The 16,023-nt window shown below is 40.3% G+C and overlaps 1 protein-coding gene across 1 annotated transcript in view; it reads right to left on the bottom strand.

Annotated features, from left to right (window-relative positions):
• Positions 1 to 16,023, bottom strand: part of Slc24a3 (solute carrier family 24 member 3) — a 469,379-nt gene that overhangs the window by 173,087 nt on the left and 280,269 nt on the right. The gene's annotated exons all lie outside the window — the stretch shown is intronic.

Genomic DNA, 16,023 nt, shown 5'->3' with positions numbered 1-16,023 from the left:
TGGAGGTAACAATTGGGCAAGATGACTCACACCTGTAATCCTAGCTACTCAAGAGGAAGAGATTAAGGGGATGATATTTCAAGGCTGCTCTAGGGGGAAAATCATGAGACTCTAGTTCAACTAATAAAACCTAGACAAGATAGTGTGTACTTATTATCCCAGCTCTGCTGGACGCATAAATGTAGGATCATAGTTCAGGCTATACCAGACATAAAAACATGAGGCCAAATTTGAAAAGTAATTAAAAGCACAAAGTCCAGGGACATAGTTCAAGTGGTAGAGCACCTACTTAGCAAGCACAAGGCCCAGAGTTCAAATCCCAGTATCAGCACTCCCCTCCCCAAAAATATAGATGACAAACCACAGTAGCAGACCTAGAGAAGCAACACCTAATAGAAATATTTATACTGAAGTTGTCCCTTAATATGCTTACAGGATTGAATTCCAGGACTCTAGGAGGGATATCAAAAACCTATGCATGTTCAAGTTCTTCTAGAAAATAGCACAGTATTTGCATACAACTTACGAATGACTTCTGATATATCTGAATTACCTCTAGATGATGGATAATACCGAATGCAATATACATACTGTGTAAATACTTGTCATACTGTGTTGCCTGAGAATTACAATAAAAAGTTCATAAATGACCTGTAGACACACAACACCAATTTCAGTGTCAGCTGGTTGGCTCTGTGGATGCACAGCCTGTGAGTATAAAGGGCTGACTGTGTTATATTATATTCTTACAGCTTCCCCTCATGACCTTGGTGCTTTGGCTGTTTGCAGATCACCACTGGTGACTTGAAATTTATTGAAGGACCATGTGAACTACTATCACAAAAATTCATTGTCTATTATTCTGACATTTTATTTCAGTATTATCAGCCCTCCTTTGTCACCTTATGTATTTTGTTATACATAAAAACGTTTTTTTCTGAGCAGGACCTGTAGAGCAAGAGGGCCTACACTCCATACAGTTTAAGGCCCCCCGAACTAAGCTGACCTTCATTTTCCTCCCTTCTGTCTCACTCTTTCCTGCCCTGGCCTAGAGCTGTGGTCCATACACAATACAACTCCCTCTCTGTCTCATCAACTCTGCTCCCCTTTCTGACTTAATCCACAACTGCCACAGAACCAGGATGATTTTCCCCCCTCATTTCCATATCTCGGAGTTCATTTCAGTTAGTATCATTTTTGGTTCCTCTTCTTTGTATTGTCAGGGTGATGTACAGAGGGGTTACAGTTATATAAGTAAGGTAATGAGTACATTTCTTGTCAAACTTTTACCCCTTCCCTCAGTTTTCTCCAGGACCAGGATGTTAATCACCAGGAGGGGTTGGTCACACCTCTTCTGGATCCCATATATCAGGAGTACAGCCTGAGAAGATGATCTGGTGGCCCTGTAGGATTCCTAGCTGCTTTCCAGTGGACCCCTACCACCCCAACACACACACACACACACACACACACACACACACACACACACACACACACACAGAGTATCTATTCACTCACACAAGTGCTTATGGGGCAGTTCTATCAGCCAGGCATTTTGGAAGCTCAGCAGGGGGCAACATAGGTGGTCTCATGTTCCCACTAGATGGAATCCTAGACTTTTTCCCAGAACATGCATTGTGCTTTGTTTATGTACCTTTATTCTGGTTATTTGTTCATCCAGACAGGTTTTAGCATCAGCCAGGAGTATGCACCCACCCTTACCTTTGTCTCCTCTCCCTGACTCTAATAAAATCCAACTGCCCTTCACGGCCAAGAGCACATATCACTGCTCCTTTATGAGGCTCCTGTAGTCCTCCACCAGGAATCTGTGTCTCCCTCTTTGGAGCAGTTGTCAGAACATATCTGTCATGACAGTTATCACTGACAGGTAACCAGCCAGCCATCTATCCTTCGAGGGCATTAACCAAAATTATCTCTGATTATCAGACAGTTCAATCATCAGTGCAGAGAAATAGTGTATAGTATCGGGATTGAGGTACATTTTGTGATAAGTATGTGGCAGTGAGCTATTTCTTTACTTGCTCTTCAGCAGGTTTCCTACACAAGGAGTCAGGTGTTTGTAAGAAAGACAAACTGAGGCTGAGAGCCAATGGCTCATGCCAATTACCCTAGTTACTTAGGAGACAACAACTGGAGGATCATAATTCAAAAGCCAGCCCAGATAAAACAAAAAATGGTTAGATTTCATCTCCAATTAACTAGCAAAAAGCCAGGCTGAAGGCATGGTACAGCAAGCAGACCTAAGCAATTTCAAGGTTCTAAGTTCAAGCACCAATAATGGCAATTTTTTTTTAAATAAAGGAAATAAGGGCTGAGGACAGCAGATGAAAGGAGGTGAGGCCACATGTTAGAAAGAAGACAGAGGTATAAATCTGCATCTGTGATGTGCCCACATCAGCTCTACTGTTCCCGCCTTGCTGTTACCTCATTGGTGGGTAACTGAGGGTGGGATGAACCATGTATGTCAATAAATGTAAACTTGGGTTTTGAATCTGGCATTTTGGTTTTGAATCCTCTTGACATCAACAAAAATAAATGGATCAATGAAAGTGAGTGAAGACCAGAATCCCACTAGATTGTGTGTGTGTGTGTGTGTGTGTGTGTGTGTGTGTGTGTGTGTGTGTGTGTATGCATGCACACACATGTGCATGCTAGTAATGAGGTTTGAATTCAGGGCATCCTGATCTTACTTGGCTTTTTTCGCTCAAGGCTGGTACTCTACCATTTAAGATACATCCCCGCTTCCCTGTTTTTGCTGATTAATCAGGGTTAATATTCTTTTGGATTTGTGTGCCTGGGCTAGATTTGAACCATAATCCTTAGATCTCAGCTTCCTGAGTAGTTAGAACTATAAGTGTGAGCCACTAGTACCCAACCAGGCTTTGATTTTTGATTGTAGTTTAGTCTCATATGGACTACACAAACTTACCTGAAACTCCTGGGAAAGACCAGGCTGGGGGCTGCACACAAGATGGAGGAGGACCCAAAAGATCTAAAGCAAGCTCAGCAAAGTTCACTGCCGGGCTTCCTAAGATATTGGCCCCATCAGGAAGGATCTGAGATGAGACTCTAGAAACGAGTTTGGGGACTTTCCTCCCTATCTCTCCCTGGGCTCATCGAGGCTCCTGGCAGGGACTCAATCTTGTTATGCCCTCCAGAGCTTGAACTCTGATCCAGCATCAACTCCTGGTGTCTCCCCATCAGAAGCAGTGATTGGTCATGAGAAATGGTGTGAAAAATTTCTGTGGAGTGAAGCCAGCCACTACTTCAGCACAGCGCATGCCAGAAGCTGGACGGAGAGCAAGAGGGGAGCCCTGGGGAACTTTTCTTTAAACAGACGTGGTTGGCCCATGGCTGAGGTAGAGAAGGTGGTATGGAGAAGGGTGGGGAAGGCAGAAGTGAGTCAGTCAAATGCTTGCTTTCAAAATAATTTGCTTCCAGAACAACAATAGGAATTCTTATTTGGGTGGCTAATAACATCATGGAAAGAATGACCAGGTTGAATATCCCCCTGGGGAGCGTCTCCTGGCATCTGTTGCATGTAACCTGCCTGTCTTTTCATTGTGGCTCCTCTTAGCAAATACTGTAGGCTCAGACTGAAATTGTAACAATGGCTTCAGAGCACTTATGTACTGCTTGCAAATAAGAATAAATATTTGGACCATAGTAGACCACATGTACTAAAGCTTTGGAAAACAAAACCAAAGGGCCCATCGACAAAGATCATATTGGAGATTAGAATGAGCCTAACTACAAATATTATCATATTGGAGATTAAGATGTCTCCAGATTAGGACTCTTGTGTGCTCTCATGGTGCTATAAAGGCACATAAAACCAGGAACAGAGAGAGACCCCATGATTTATATCTGCGTAACTACCTTCGAAACACATCAAGGCTGATGCCTTATGCAGAGGTACATAAGGGAAGTTACAATCAACTTCCAACACATGTATTTTTGACTCTAGTATGATAGGGACCAAATATTAAGATTACAACCATAGCTCAATTGTAATATGACCTCACAGTAAGGATCTAATTCCATTCTGTTAGAAGCAACTTTGATCCATTTGCAAAGGACATGCCAGATGACCCTGGTGACACTGACTGTGACACAAGGGGAGTCCCATCACCAGAGACTCACTGGAGCAGCAACTTCATTTTGTGTGTGGGGAGCAGCCCTTGACATTATCCTTCATATCTGGCCTCTTCCATGTGCACTGGCACACACTTGCCAAAACATAGTTTTTCCCAGGGCTGCCTTATCATGGTTCTGAAATTGTTTCTTAGGATGGGATTTTAACTTCCCTTCGGAAACAGTCTAGTCAAGGAAAACACCTGCAATTGGGAATCTGGACATGCACAGCACTCCCCAGAGGAGCCTTTGATGACATGATACTGCATCTCTCTGGGCCTATTGATCATCTCAACAATGGTCTCTGAAGGTTGTTTATGCTGGTTCCACTGGTGGTTTAAGCATATAATATGATGTAGAGCATACAGCAGATGCCTACCAAGTGTCAGAAGGACAGAATGCTTTAAGAGAGTAGGCCTCAAACACAGCACAGGAATGAAGTAGGTGAGTTCTGTCCAGCTGGCCCAATGGCTCAGAGAAGTGCTGCCAGCACAGGCTAAGCTCCTTCCCCCAGAGACCAGGCAAACTGTCCATGTGGCTGACACACTCTGGTGCTGCTTGTGGGAACTTGTGTTCTTAGAACAGCTACAACTACGAGGAGTTTATGGAAACAGGGTGACACACTGGACTGGAGGGCACTACCCCAAGTACTTCTTGGCCTTGGTTTCCCTCTCTATAAACAGGAGGCCAGACAGTGTGGGGCCTCCAGGGCCTCTGGCAGAGCTAATCGTTGGTGTTGATGCCATTCTTCCTGTGGGTGTTGCTCATGCCAAATCCAAAAGAACCAAGGGTTTTTCTTAAGACTGGTGTTAAGATGCTCAATGTCTCTGAGAGCTTGACATTTTCTTGGATCAGCTGGCTCTGTTTTGCATAAAGGCCTATTGTGGGGAATCGAACTTAGGGTTCGGATTCTACCTATACCACACAGGAACTCATTTCTTTCATCTGAAGATGGGTATGTTAATGTCATTCTTGCAGAGTTACTGTGAGAAGTAGAGATGGTATATATGAAATAGTACTATACCATGCTTCCTGGACCCACCAATCAATATCTTTGTTTCAGGTGGGGGGCAGTATTGATGGTTAAGTTCAAGGTTCTGCATTTGGTAGGGAGGCACTCTACTGCTTGAGCCATGCCTCCAGCCCTTTTTGTTTATTTCTGAGATAATGCTTTTTGTACTAGTTGGCCTTGAACTATGATTCTCCTAATCTCAGCCTTCTGGGTGGCTAGGATTGTGGGTGTGAGCCATTGTGCCTCACAACATAACAACAAGATGCTGGTCTGGGATGGGACACATATAGTGCGCATTGCTCTCTGCTACTGATTCAATTCACTGATCAACTGTCTACCTTGCATTGGCATCTGTTTCCACAGGATAGCGTTTCATCTATGGAACTATGCATTCACAACAGTTGGGATCACAAGGCCCATGTAGCATGTTAAGAACAGCTACATATGTAGGAGAACGCAGCAGCTTTGCCCAAACACCTTCAAAGACCTCAAAATCTCTTTCTGCCCCTTTCTTCTCTTAATTTTCTTTCCAGTATGTTCCACCAGCCCTGGGGACCAGCAACAGCATCAGTGCTGTTCCCATGGAAACTACTGATCCCTGAATTGGATGGATTCCCCTTTCCAAGGCAACAGCAATCAGTGTCCCTGCTTCTGTCTCCTGGCTATGTTCATAAGGCTTGCATTTGATGAGTCTAAATAGAGGTTTGCACAGAGAGGTCAGAGTGTTTTCTGTTTTGTCTGGAAAAGCAATGCAGCTAGGAAAAGCATTCCATCTTTAGACAGACTGAAGGAACAGCCCAGGTTGTACACAAGCAACATAAGCACATCCTAAGAGACCAGATCTTTCAACATGTCTTACAAAAGGAAATCAGGCTGCTGTAGCCATCAACCAGGCTCTCATCCAAGCCACTTTCTCATGACAAATTACCTAGTACAACTTGATTGAAAGGTTTCTCAGTACTGCTCCCCAAAGTGTGTGTGTGTGTGTGTGAGGTCCACTGTTGCCTAACTCTTCCCTGCAGTGATGGGTGACCTCATTCTATTGTGTCAGACACTGACTGTCTCCCCCCACCCCCCACCCCACCCCGACACCTTCCCTAATAAAACAAACTGCTCTCACTTTCCCTGGCTGGAACATTCTGCACTCTGACAGGTGAGGTATTGACTTGGCCTCCCACAAAATCTTCCCTTTGTTGTCCCAATGTAGCAGGCAAGCACCCATCAAATGATTTTCCAACCACACTGTAGTCATTTGCTTACCCTGTGTACCTTATATTCAGGGACACTGTGAACTCCATAAGGATAGGAACCCTATCTCTTTTCTTTCAACTGCCAGCACCTACACCAAGTGGGGATCCATGAAAATAAAATAAATGTCAAGTGACTCTAAGCGTGAACGAATACAGAGACTTTTTTGTCTGGAGGTGGCTTTTGAGCAGACATAAAAGAGAATTATTAACTGAGAAATGCTGTTGAGAAAGACAACATTTCAGTAAAACTTCCAAAAACTTAATCCCAACTCTGTGCTCATTAGGGTTGATCACAAATATCCCATTTCTTTTAGTCCCAATGACTTGGAAGGATTGCTTTCTATAAGCTATTCATTGTTGGGTGAGTCCAGTATGCTAGTTTAGTGAATAAGAGATGAGCAAACTGACATGTGTCACATGTCACTTTGAAAGCCAGTGCCTAACTCACTATCTTGCATTTCCTTATTTCAAGATTCCTGAAAACATATCTCAGGTTGAATTTTCATCACCTGGGTCCTTGAGTGACAATATCAGAATCTGCAGTGTCCTGATACATACATTTTGTACATACAGCATGAGTAAAAACATTTTGATCTTTGTGGCCTCTGAGATTTGGGAACTGCTTGTTATCTAGTATATTCTAGCCTGTTCTGAATGATGCCACAGCTAATATGATTTGTAGCATCCCTATGGTGTTTTAATATATAAGGTTTTGCCTTACCAAAATATTTTTGTTGTTTTCTCCATTATACAGGGGAGGTGAAAATTTAAGTTGCAGAAAGTTTATTTTTCTCTGTCTTTCCAGTGCTGAGCATAATGTTCAATTTAGAAATTAACACACTTTTCTCAGGTGATTTTAGCCAAGGGGCCAAGAAGTAATCTGAAATTAAGACATTTTTTCATATCTGAGGATCATGACAAAAATTATCTATAAGAGAACCTGTGTAAAAGATTATGCAAGTTGACAATTCTTTATATAAAATGTTTGGGATTAGAAATGTTGGGGATTTGGGATTTGCCTATGGGGCTTGAATACTTACATATATATAATGCAAAATTCTGGGAATGGGATCCAAGTCTAAACACAATATAGCTGGAAGGTAAGTTTGTACAATATTGTACAGAGTTTCATGGTATGGAATTTTCCACTTGTGGTGTCATGTAAGCCCTTAAACTGTTTCAGATTTGGGAGTACCTTGGATTTTGATATTTTGCATTAGAGATGTCAGGGCACAAGTTAAATTTCTAAATATTTAATTTTTGGAAACGTTTTAGAGATGTTTCACTGTCTTCTTGTACTCAGAAAGGTTAATTAAGCCAGCTATAGTGTGGAGGTAGAGAATCAGAAAGGAGGGCCCTGGTTGTTCCAGGGAACTTAAGTTTGCTCTGATATCATCTTCTGAATTTTGTCTGCTTCTAAGGACTAAGCCTTAATTAGTTTGAAAACTTGATTAACAAATCAATACAATGCAACGAACCACATATTTAGTCAGCCTTTACCATGTACTAGATGCCAGACTCTACTTATGGAAAGGCAAAAGGTTCATAGTCATTGTCTTTGAGGAAATGTAAATCTGAGGCAAAGAGAGTTCTTCATTCTGTAAAATTATCCCAGTCATTTTAATATCCTGAACCTAAGGATAGAAATAAAGTTTATCTAGCAAACAAATGCATACTTATCACATGCTCAGCACTTCTCAATGATATAAAACATAGTCCTTATGTTATAGATAAGTTATTCAATGCCAAAAGAAAGTAAGTAAAAAACCAGAAATGAAGTTCAGTTTTAAATGAACTGATGAGTGAATGGAAATGGGATTATGGAATGGTCTTTGAGAAGGAAGATATAACCAAAATCACAGGGGCAAGGGCCTTCAGAGGGAGATCATAATTAGAAACACACTGCCAGATTGGCTGAAAAAAGTTGGATTAGTCATATGCTTATGAGATGTTAGCACTTAGAATATGGAAGCAGGAATGTTGTAAGTTCAAGGCCAACCTGGGATACATACTGAATTCTAGACTAGCCTGGGTTACATAGCAAGAATAAAAAGCTTCAAGTGTGATATTTGCCTGTTCCAAGAAGTTAGGATTTTATTAGAGCCTGAAGGCCTGGATTTGAAGTCCAGCACTCATGAGTTCTGAAACCTTGGGAAAAGTGTTTTAATCTTTTAGAGTCTTAGTTCTTAATACACAAAGTGAGAGAAGAAAAATAATACAAGTTTATGTTATGAAATATGTAACAGTTAGACTCAAACAAGTAATTATTAAATGGTGCATCTTTTTAATTTAAAGTTAATAAAGATGGGAAGGTGAGAAATAGAGACATACAGGTAAGAGGTATTTCTCAAGATATCAATGGATTATTCCTGAGGCTCTATCATTTTCATGGTACCTTCCAGCACTTGTATCTCTTTGAATGTGGGCTTTCTTCAAAGCTGAGACAAGAACATATTGCCCAGACATGGGAGGCTGTATGTCTGGAGAAATAACAGCTCTCTTTTTTCTAGAGGTCTCATTGAATGATAGAGGACAAGTATCCTAGCTCCCTCACCACTGCGATGAAGTAACTCATGTATGTTCTACACTGTTGGAGTTTAGAGGAAAAGGAAGTTGCTCACAGTGGTGACTGTCTTTATAAGACAGCGTTCAGTGGATGCCTTCTTTCCCTTTCTCATTATCTCACTTCGGTACTCTATCGGGGATCACCTCCCCAACAAACTACTTGTACCTGAGTCTGTTTTAGGGGACTACTTCTAGCAAATCTATAGTTAGATAAAAAGAGTTAGAAATTTTGTATTTGTTCACCTCTCCATTTCAACGAAGATTAGGTTTGTATTCAAAGGACTCATTTATATTCAGGTGATATTTTCCTCCAAATAATAGTAATAGTTCCTGTGGGCAATTTTCAGTGGACTTATTATTTTCATGCATTTATGGCCGTCTAGATAGCATTACAGCATCACTTCACTCTTGAATGCAGGTTGGATAATTGCCTTTGCTCCTTTTCCATGGCACTGAAGCTGATCCAACACCCATGACAAGCTCCTCAGTTTCTACTTCAGAGTTCTTTTTCTCATGTCCGTATTGGCAGGAGACTTTAAACAATCATCCCACAAGATTTTCTCCTGGAAGGGAACAGACATTCTTTGGGACTAAAGAGCCTTGATCATTAGTTACGTAGATGTTTGGCCTGGCAAAGCACTGAGATGTAATTTGATGAACAAGAAACATATTTTTTTATCAATAATAAAAAACCACGGCATTAGTACTGCTCATGTTCTGAGCCAGTAGCTACTGTAGGACTCAGTGATCTCATGAATAATGTAGTGATCGCAGGCCACAAACATAGCAGAAAGTCTATGCACATATAGCCTATCACTTGCATTTACTGCTCATGTTGGATTGTCAAGGTCGTGTCAATAATGAATTCTCATGGAAGAAAATTAAATACTTATGGTAAATTTTTTTTTTTTTTGGTCCGGTTGTGGGGCCTGAACTCTGGGCCTGGGCACTGTCCCTCAGCTCTTCAGCTCAAGGCTAGTGCTCTACCACTTTAGTCACAGCGCCACTTCCGGCTTTTTTTTTCTTTTTGCTTATATGGTGCTGAGGAATCGAACCCAGGGCTTCAGGCTTGCAAGGCAAGTGCTCCACCACTGAGCCACCTTCCCAGCCCCGGTAAATATTCTTATTTACCATCAGAACCTGATGCCCTTCTTGGAATTCTTTGCTTCTCAAAATGTCCTTTGGTGCCAGTCCTCTGACTGGCAGACATTTGAATGACTGACCTAAGGATCGAATCCAGATGCTGCATCTTTCACTTCTTATGTCTGATGATTGACCTAGAGAAACTGAGACCAACAAGCAGATGTACCCAGGAACCCTCTTAATTATTCCTTCAATGGATCCATGAAAAAAGCAAGTCCATGGCCCGAGCATGCATGGGAAGGATAAGGATGCAATGAAAAATTTTTAGGAAAAACAAGCTTGAAATATTTCTTTTGTTTCTTCAGTCATACTGGAGTTTGAACTCAGGACCTGTTATTTTCTAGGCAAGAATTCTACCACTAAGAGACACCCCTGCACTAAAACAGATTTTTTTAAAAAAGAAATGATCAACTTCCTATTGGAATATGCATTTAATACGTTTACTCTTTAATCATTTAATTTATAAAAGATACAATATGTATGCTAAATGACTAGAGGTTTCAAAAATCAGTGTTTAAAGTGTTAAATTATCAAACTTCGAGCTAGCAGTAGCCTTCAGTGTCCTACTGGACTCTAAATGGAAAAGTAATAATAGAAAGATATTGTGAAATGCACAAACCAGATCTTTTTTTCTTTTTCCAGGTCATTTTGTGGTTGTGAATTTTGGGCACAGAAAATGGGTCTCATCTGTGTTCATCAGGTGACTGCATGATGACTGACTTAGGCTGAGGCTGATCTATGTCTATAACGCCTGTCATGGTTATAAGAATGGGCATAGGGCTGTGTGTGTGAGGCTTTTCTTTTTGTTTTTACACTGGATGTTCACTGAACGTTCTAAAATGTGAGAACAACTGTCACTGTTTTCTCTTTTTAAATTTTATTTTATTGTAAAGCTGCTGTACAGAGGAATTACAGTTACATGAGTAAGGCAATGAGTACTTTACTTGTCAATCAATGTTACCCCTTCTCTTATAGTTGTCCCTTTCCCTTCCCCATCTCCCTCCAGCCCCGCATGAAGTTGTAAAGTTCTTTTCCAATATACTGTCCTGTGGGTATCCTTGTTGCAATGGGTCATCCTGTGTCCTTGTTTCAGCAGTTTGTTATTCCCCTACCCCTCCTCAGATTAGACAAATGTATATAAAAGATGAGCGTACCAAAATCAAGTACAGTGACAACAGGGAATATGCCATAGGGTAAAGAACATACAAAGGAAACAACAACAACAACAAAAAAATAAAAATCACATAGTACACTTAAAGCAATAACAATAAAGACAGACCTCCTGTGTCCATATCTTGAGGTTCATTTCACTTAGCATCATCTTAAATGGTTATATGTGCATGGCTTTGAACGTTCATAACACTGTTTTGTCTTGGTAGGAGTGATCCCACCATCATTTCCTTTATATCTCTCTCAAAATATAAGCCATTTAAAAGGGGAAAAAAAGCAGCATATATCAATACAATACTCTGAAGATACTAAATACAGTCAAGTATATGGCTTAGATTGTTACTTACCCATAAACCCTTAACTTGAAATTTAGTCTATGATAATAGAATAAGTAAGAAAACTCATAGCCAGTTGTAGGAAAACTAAATTACTGGCAAATTTAGTGGGAAAAATATAGCTGGGTGCTGGTGGCTCATGCTTGTAATTCTATCTATTCAGGAGACTCAGTTTAAAGCCAGCCCAGGCAGAAAACTCCATGAGATTTTTATCTCTAGTAAACTATCCCCCCTAAAAACCTCATAAGTGGAGCTGTGACTCAAGTAGTAAAGTACGTAACTTGAGCAAAAATAAGCAACTCAGGGACATCACCCAGGCCCTGAGTTCAAGCCCCAGGACTGGTGCACGTGCACGCGTGCACCCCTCCTCCCCCCACACACATACAAGCTATGCTTAGTCTTTAGTTTTGTTTGTGCTGGACAATCTCTGCCCCATACCTTAAGGGGAAAACAAGCTGATGCCATCTATAGGAAATCACTTAACTTTATATGTAATTGCAAGTTAGATAGTTTTGATCATTTTCATATGGGTTTAGATAAACACTCAAGATTCTACCAATTATTCCTGGAATTCTTTTCAAGGATAGATTTGAACTCAACATTTTTTTTCAGGTAACAGCTTTGAGTTCAAGGTCTAGACTCCAAGTATCATGGGTCCACCTCGTTTTAAACATGTCACTGCATATGAAGAGACATTAAAAGACCAACAATTAATCCAAACTCAAAATTATTTTGTCCATTTGTTTCCATTTCCTTGAATCATCCTGGCACTCTGGTGAGAGCATATGATAGCTTTAGATAAGATAACTAGGTGCTTTTTGCAATATGTTTTGGCTTCCAACTGGGATTTTAGGGTATAAACTATTAGAAATAATGCAGGATTTTGGGGTGTTGAAATCATGGGGTGTCATACAGGAATAAGGACGCCAACTAGAAAGCAATTCAATAAGGTAAGGTTTACTTCTGCAGAAGTGTACACTATCAGAGACAAATCTGGCAAGCAAGCAAACAGAGAAGACAGGCTATTTCTCTTTTTTATCCCTAAGCCAGGAGGCTCCACCCCTCTGCTTACATTGGTTGAGATTAGGTTCACAATCTACAAAAGGATGTGGTTTAATTAACAGGATATAAATAAAATTTCTTCTCTCTCTCTCTCTCTCTCTCTCTCTCTCTCTCTCTCTCTCTGTGTCATAAGGCTTGAATTCTGGGCCTGGGCATTGTCCCTAAACTCTTCAGCTCAAGGCTAGCACGCTACTACTTGAGCCACAGCACCACTTCCAGTTTTCTGATGGTTTATTGGAGATAAGAGTTTCATGGCCTTTCCTGCCCAGGCAGACTTTGAACCACAATCCTCAGATCTCAGCCTTCTGAGTAGTTAGGATTACAGGTGTGAGCCACCAGCACCAGTGTACATTTCCTTTTAAGTAGTAATATCCCCTCCTTCATTCTCTCCCAGTTTTTCCTCTCCTGACTGCCCCCTCCCCCAAACAGGTTGTATAGTTAATTTCCACTACTGTCTAGTGGATTTCACTGGTGAATTGGTTCACCCTTTGTCCCACCATTCTGTGCTTCTCCTTCCGCTCCCCAAATCAGATAAACATATATCCAAGGCAAAGGGTACAGAAATAAAAAACAGCAATAGAGGGAATAAACCAAAGAAAAACAAAAGAAAAGAGAAAAGAACTGCAAACAGTACGGTAAAACCTCTTGCTTCCATTTCTTGGAGTTCATTTCAATAAGCATCATTTTATATGATCATAAGCACAAAGGAGGGTATTCTTAGGAGAGGATCACAAGGACTCTATAGTGCATAGGCTCTATGTTCATAGGTTATCTTAAAAGCATGAAAAGGTTGTAACTAAAATGTAATTAACAAGGCCCAAGCTACCTGGCCAAAGCAAGAACTTTTCAGAAAAAAAATTCTCACAAGATTACCAGAAAGAAGACAAACTACTTTGATTGGAAAAAAGGCTTTTCTCACAAAAACCAAGAGTAAGAACCAATAATAAGGGGGAAGCCTGAGAAAGACCAGTGTGTTGTCACAATTAGCAGAGCAGGACTGTCACAGTTTGGAGTAGACTAGACGGAAACAAGAGAATTTAGAATTTACTTGTCTAATAATTTTTATTGTATATTTGATTTCATGGATGATGGACTGAAGAGACTTTGGATTTTGTTGTTTTCTTCTGAAGAGTGTTCAAAAAGATCTTATTACTGGAGGGCTATCTGTGATGGTGGTTTTAGGATTGGGTTGAATTAGTCATCTTTTGTGGGTGGAAAGACTCTATTCTAACAAGCTTGTGTTCTGTCTTTGGTCTTTGGAGATGCTCCTTATAGGATTTCCATGGAAAAAAATGAGCTGTTTTTCAGGCCCATTTAAGTTTGGGAACTTGAACTCATAACTTTGTCTTCCTAGCCATTAAGCCTTTCAGCTGCTCTTTCTCCCTGGGTTGCTTGTAATCTTTCTCAAGCATGCACAGTTGAAAGATCAGTCAAAAATTTGAGAGGAGTTTTCAGGACTTCTCCTGAGTGACTACTTTCTCTTTGATGATTCCCTCAATAATTCACTGCTCAGGTTGCTCAAAACTCTAATGACTCAACTCACTAAGATTGTATCTTCTGCCGGAACTCCATTCCTTACACACCACATAATGCTAGCTTCCCAAGAGGAAAAGCCAACTGGTGTGTCCCATCCCCAGTATGATCTCCTGCTTTCAGATTCATATTCTCTCCAGCCTCTGCTTGCTTTATTCACTTCCCGGAACTTTAAAACAACTATCATTCTTTATCTTGTCTGGAGTTTATTTCTATAGAACTGTTAATCCACTATAATCTACTCTATATCATTAGAAGCCCAAAGTCCAGATTATATTCTTTGTCATGACCTGATACAAAAACAAAATAAATCACAACAAATCAAATTTACAAAAATATTCACCAGACTTGCTACTTGTCACATTAAGTCCTCCATGGAATTAGTACGGACTGTCTGAATTAACTGTACAGCCCACTAATAAATAAAAAAGCAGGGTAAATGAAGGTTGTTGGAATTGGCTGACAAGATAAGATGAAGGCTTAGGAGGAGGCTTAAATTCATACAAACTTGTAAGGATAAAGACTGATTAGACAGAAGAAGCATTTGGTAAAATAGGAAGTTACAAGAAATCCTACAACATTCTAAAGCCCTTGGCTATAAATATTTCAAGGTCAAGCCATCTCAAACAAGCATTTGTGACAGTTCTGATGTCCCTGACAGGTGAAACCCCTGACTCAGAAGGAAGAATGTGTGTTCAGAGGCAAAATGGTATTGGACACCAGTTAAAGCCAAGGGAGTGAAATTGTTCTGTCTTTTCTTTTGGAATCTGGAGGATCTCTTACATGTTTCCTATAAGTGTCAGATTTTGATGTCCCATATGACGTTAGCAAATTGAACTTCACAGCAATAGAAGGTAGGTGTTTAATAAATGCTTTTCAAGTCTGGACAAATTTGTGAAGCTTTATGAAAAGGAAATAAAGGTAGACAGAAAATGTGATTTTTGACCAAGTCCAGCCATTACATAGAACACATAAAAGTCCTAACAGTTTTTTGAAGTAAAAAAAGGAAAATTCTGTCTTATTCTTAAGTCAGGTGTGACCAAAATAGTAAATACCACAAGAGAAGACAACACAGAGTAGGAAGGAAAGATTTCATGTTGTCATTGCATAAGTGAATCTCTTCCCTGTTCCAAGGCAGTGACCTTGAAGACCCTCAGAGCTAATGAGTTTGTGTCACTGACTGCCTTTGTGTTCTTTTATGAGGTTATATTTCCCTGTAGAGTTGGCCACAGTTGAAGACAGATAAAAAGAAATTCCCAATCAACACAATTATGCAAGAACAAATAATACAGATATGGTGGCACCAACCTACACCTTGTGATGTCACAACCTTGATTATGACATCACAAGAGGCCAGATGTTAATGTACATATTTACTGTGATGAACCAGGACAAATGTGCCTCATTTGAGCAAACAGCTGATCAAAGAAATAAACACTTTTTCTAGTCCCACCATCCATGAGAGTGTTTCCTGTGCCCTTGAAGAGGCTGGATTCTAGTTCATCACCAGGAATGATGCTTGAGTTCATGGAATGGGTAGGATAAAGTAACAGACTTTTAAAAGACAGAATTTCATTATTACTGCCTTTGACATTTTCTCATAACCATTAAATTTCTGGGCATTTCCTAGATCTGGTGAGAATATTTAAATAATTATTTTAAAATGATCTTTTCAAGATGTTGTATTTTCCCCATGTAGGTGACTGAATTCAGTGCTTTATGGCTGAACTATTGCCTCAGCCCTCCTATTGATGTCTGAGCTCCTTTAAAAATTATAAATAATATTATAGGCTATGAG

The sequence above is a fragment of the Dipodomys spectabilis genome, unplaced genomic scaffold, assembly GCF_019054845.1.
Source record: "Dipodomys spectabilis isolate Male_0828 unplaced genomic scaffold, ASM1905484v1 ptg000365l, whole genome shotgun sequence".
In the NCBI taxonomy this organism is placed as follows: domain Eukaryota; kingdom Metazoa; phylum Chordata; class Mammalia; order Rodentia; family Heteromyidae; genus Dipodomys; species Dipodomys spectabilis.
Note: the sequence above shows the minus strand (reverse complement) of the source record. Positions and strands in the feature narration are given on the sequence as shown.